The 4,620-nt window shown below is 46.6% G+C and overlaps 6 non-coding genes across 6 annotated transcripts; all 6 read right to left on the reverse strand.

The window, feature by feature from the left end:
- Positions 1-26: 26 nt before the first annotated feature.
- On the reverse strand, positions 27-106 carry Pmar_PMAR010756. Its single transcript has one exon. It is a non-coding gene; the product is annotated as a tRNA-Leu (tRNA).
- A 121-nt stretch (positions 107-227) lies between these two features.
- Pmar_PMAR010757 lies at positions 228-307 on the reverse strand. Its single transcript has one exon. It is a non-coding gene; the product is annotated as a tRNA-Leu (tRNA).
- Positions 308-494: 187 nt separating this feature from the next.
- Positions 495-574, reverse strand: Pmar_PMAR010758. The gene has a single exon. It is a non-coding gene; the product is annotated as a tRNA-Leu (tRNA).
- A 186-nt stretch (positions 575-760) lies between these two features.
- Pmar_PMAR010759 lies at positions 761-840 on the reverse strand. The gene has a single exon. It is a non-coding gene; the product is annotated as a tRNA-Leu (tRNA).
- A 186-nt stretch (positions 841-1,026) lies between these two features.
- On the reverse strand, positions 1,027-1,108 carry Pmar_PMAR010760. Its single transcript has one exon. It is a non-coding gene; the product is annotated as a tRNA-Leu (tRNA).
- Positions 1,109-3,710: 2,602 nt separating this feature from the next.
- Positions 3,711-3,790, reverse strand: Pmar_PMAR010761. The gene has a single exon. It is a non-coding gene; the product is annotated as a tRNA-Leu (tRNA).
- Between the last annotated feature and the right edge of the window lie 830 nt (positions 3,791-4,620).

Raw genomic sequence — 4,620 nt, forward strand, 5'->3', positions numbered from 1 at the left:
ATATAAGACCAGTCAGATATATAGACTGACAGCTGTGGGATTCGAACCCACGCCCTTTCGGACTGACGCCTAAAGCCAGCGCCTTGGATCACTCGGCCAAACTGTCGATGAGTGCTTCAAAAATCATAGCGGAGAAGATGCGTTACACTATAGGACATGACACAAAAACGGTTTCGAACCGTTTCCGCGGAATGCGTTCTTCATCAAATCACACGAAAAGAAATTTCTAACAGCTGTGGGATTCGAACCCACGCCCTTGCGGACTGACGCCTGAAGCCAGCGCCTTAGACCACTCGGCCAAACTGTCGATGAGTGCTTCAGGATTCATAGCCGAGGTGATGCATCGCTCTGCCAAACCAGAGGACACAAAAAATGGATTGAACGGATTCTGCGAGGCGCGATGGCACAATATCGATCAAAAGGTTTTGGTCTTGCACTACCTCGCTTCTGAAAGGGTCTCGGTTCTTAATATAAGACCAGTCAGGTATGTAGACTGACAGCTGTGGGGTTCGAACCCACGCCCTTTCGGACTGACGCCTAAAGCCAGCGCCTTGGACCACTCGGCCAAACTGTCGATGAGTGCTTCAAGATTCATAGCCGAGGTGACGCATCGCTCTGCCAAACCAGAGGACACAAAAATGGGTTGAACGGTTTCTGCGAGGTGCGATGGCGCAATATCGATCAGAAGGTGTTGATCCTGCACTACCTCGCTTCTGAAAAGGTCTCGGTTCTTAATATAACCCCAGTCAGGTATATAGACTGACAGCTGTGGGGTTCGAACCCACGCCCTTACGGACTGACGCCTAAAGCCAGCGCCTTGGACCACTCGGCCAAACTGTCGATGAGTGCTTCACGATTCATAGCCGAGGTGATGCATCGCTCTGCCAAACCAGAGGACACAAAAATGGGTTGAACGGTTTCTGCGAGGTGCGATGGCGCAATATCGATCAGAAGGTTTTGATCTTGTACTACCTCGCTTCTGAAAAGCTCTGGGTTCTCAATATAACACCAGTCAGATATATAGACTGACAGCTGTGGGGTTCGAACCCACGCCCTTTCGGATTGGCCCCTTAGGCTAACGCCTTTGACCCCTCGGCCATAACTAGTCGAACAGGGGTCGGCCAGGCCGAAGGCCTGGCCAATATCGAGGTAATCTTATCGAGGCAATATCGAGGATATTTATCGTTGGATTAATATCCAATATCGTCCAATATCGAATATTTTTTTATAGCTTACAAAAAAATAGTCGACAACGACTATTTTTTTATGTCCTAGAACTGGATATGATCCTATTCTCTGCTCTAGTTGAGGAGGATCTTGCTACGCTGCAAGGTAACTTGAAGTTTAATTTGTCGCCCATTTTCACCGCGTTTACAACGCGTGAAGTCCTGTACTTCAGTTTACTAAGTCTTTTCCATCTCCCTCGCACTTCTTGCTTCCAAACATTTTCTTCCGAGTGGTGCTCTTGGTATGTAATACAGCTGCTATCGAAGATCTTCAGATGTTTGAGGAAGGTTTCGGGTAATTACCACTTGGATAACTGTAATTCATGGGATGGGATGGTACAGATGGGTCGGGTTGTTGATCGTTTAAAAGTGGTCTCTCGGGTCACCAGACGAATTATTCGTAGATTGCGATGTGAAACGTGTATTGTGCATTTTCTTGTCATTACACCGTGTCTTGAAGCGCGAGCAGCTCTTTGCCGGGAGCATGAGTCAACGATCCTTTATGGTTCGTGCGCTGACCGGTTAGGAATTAAAACTGCACTGATATTCATCGAACCTTGTACCTCAAGCTGATTCCGGTGCATTCTCCGGTGAATTCGCACTACCCGATTGTGAGTCAAATTGACCGGAATTGTCCTAGGTTGCGTCATAAAAAACTGTCCGAGCAGCATTGTGGTATGCAATTCGTGACAGACTATATTTTCTCTTGTTTACGGGTGAATAGTGATATGTGGACTCGTAGTCGACGGAGATCTGTGCCCATTTTCTACAGTATCGATAATGGAACATGGGCCTACTATTTGATAGTATATTTCGTGGTGCACGGCAAGGAGATGATGGGTTCGAGATGGATCCAGGGACATATGCCGATATCTCGTCTGACGAAGAGAAGGGGAATACGCTGGAAGCATTGTTATCTTTCGCAATCTATCAGTGCTATGATTTTGTTACTGCAGCACTTTGCTTCGTCCTTATTGTGAGGATCAGCATGGGACCTGACTATCCTACTGGTATCGCTGAGTATTTTGTTGAAGCCTTACGAGGGCATGCTCCACTCAGGACTCTCCAGGATCCAGCTTCAAGCTCATCGTTCCAATCAGATCGACTAAGCTGGCGTGAATATTGGAGTCAGGTCAAACACTTGTCTGATATCGAGGCATTGCGAGAGCATGATAGTGGTTGGTTGCATCTCATGAACCGTGCCTTCACGTCTCAGCTGAACTCGATAACAGCTTCGACGTTCTCATCGTACAGTGCCGGCAAACGCCATCGGCGAGCTAGGCCATCTGGTAATCGCTATGCTGGTAAGAGGCGTCCAAAGCGTAAGGCCAACCAAAATGATGCAGCTCCCGATGTCGATTAACACCGGATGAGTGGTACCCATGGCTACGGCGAGCAGCCCTCGCGGGCGTGTCTCAACTGTCGTCTCTGATGACAGTGCGGTTATCATGGGGTAGCCTCTTGGCTCGAAGGCTTGTGTCATTATTTTTTCCGAGAAATGTAGTCTGTGGGTGGCACCCATGATTATCCGCGAGCAGCCCGTTTTGGGCGTGTCTCAACTGTCGTCTCGAACAACAGTGCGGTTATCATGGGGAAACCTCTGATTTCGGGGCGCAGATCATGTATACTTCATAAATCTTCATCCGTCTTGTGTGAGTCAATTATAATCGTGCATCACTATCCCAAGGCGGAAGGGGCAGGACTTACCATCATTTGTTGAAATCATCCTATCACGATGATGGGTCATCACTGGCCCGTTCCACAAGCGATGTCTTAGTCCTTGTAATACAGGGCTTGTATTATCACGATACAAGGCTCATGACCGTGACGGTCAGTAAACAAGTGCATGAAGACTATCTCAACGTGATGCAACTTTGCAGTGGGACTCCCACTGTGAGAGTCTCGGACCCCCAACCCTAATTCATAGGGCTCAACTGAGATGAAACTATGAACCGCTATTTTCGCTTGGACAGAGTATGATTACCATGTCTAGAGTATCCATCATTTCGGATACTGTATTATCTATCATGATTAAACATGCCAAAACATGCAACTGGGCTGCGAAACTCCGCAGGGTTAAATTATCAACGATCATAATATACTTCGTTTTCAAGAAACTTTCAAAAGAATTATCAAGGCTCTAGAAGCTCATTGTTAACATTCCCACCCCCTTTCCACCTTCCTCTGGACACTGATTGATATCTTGCGTCTACGTTGTCGGACAATAAATCATTCAAATACTATGAATTGACGACACAAGTAGTAGGGGAAAATAACAGAGTCTGCGCCAAATTATCACTACGACTGACAGTGTCAGTCAGACACAGAAAACGAGGTAGGGTCAAGAGGTAGGGACACAAAAATGGGTTGAACGGTTTCTGCGAGGTGCGATGGCGCAATATCGATCAGAAGGTTTTGATCTTGCACTACCTCGCTTCTGAAAAGATCTGGGTTCTCAATATAACACCAATCAGGTATATAGACTGACAGCTGTGGGGATCGAACCCACGCCCTTTCGGACTGGCGCCTTAAGCCAGCGCCTTAGACCACTCGGCCAAACTGTCGATGAGTGATTCAAGATTCATAGCCGAGGTGATGCATCGCTCTGCCAAAATGAAGGTCCATTTATGGGGCTAGTTCAAGGACGAATGTATTGAGATTTACTGTTAGATGGGAACGAGCTCAGAGACCTCCTCGTGGTGTTCCTGGAAACTCAACTATAATGTTTTATTTTTTTTGTTGAGGCTAACATCTGAGCATTCGATTGTTTCCTCTCTGGTTCCTTGTACAATTTGTTATTGTTTTGTCGGTTTGCTTCTGGTGTTATCACGTCTCTAAGTCCTTGTTATTGCAGTCCAACTGAATGGGTCCGAGTATGGTATTTGTCCGACACACATATGTATGGTAAGTGATGCACATGTATGTTCTGTTTACTGTTCATTTGAAGTTGCCTTGCGTTGCGGTACTGGTTGGTTAGTCACCTGTTTGGTGCACTAATGGATGTGTCCCCGTGTTGGGGGAGTTTGCTCGGGGTCGAACGAGTATGCGGTCGGCAGGTGTCGGAATCCATGTGTGGTTGGATGGTCGATCCCTAATTAGGGGTAAATGTGTCGTGTGGTGGATAAAGGGTACCATTGTCAAGTCGGTCGATTCGGGTGGTGCGACGCTAGATTTGTGTAAACTACTAGCTTCGTGTACTAAATAATCGTGATGATTTTAAATCATATACATGTTTATCATAAGTGTTATTTGTTCTTTCGCATTGCTGCTCGTTTATTTTGTTTGATTCATCTTCATGGCGATTTCGAGTTCCAGCCGCCTCTGAGTGGCGTTATGCTTGAATTGCCCTCGTATTTTGTTTATCCTTTGTCTTTAGGTTCCTTTTCCTTTGTTT

Source organism: Perkinsus marinus, assembly GCF_000006405.1.
Source record: "Perkinsus marinus ATCC 50983 genomic scaffold scf_1104296960000, whole genome shotgun sequence".
Classification (NCBI taxonomy): domain Eukaryota; phylum Perkinsozoa; order Perkinsida; family Perkinsidae; genus Perkinsus; species Perkinsus marinus.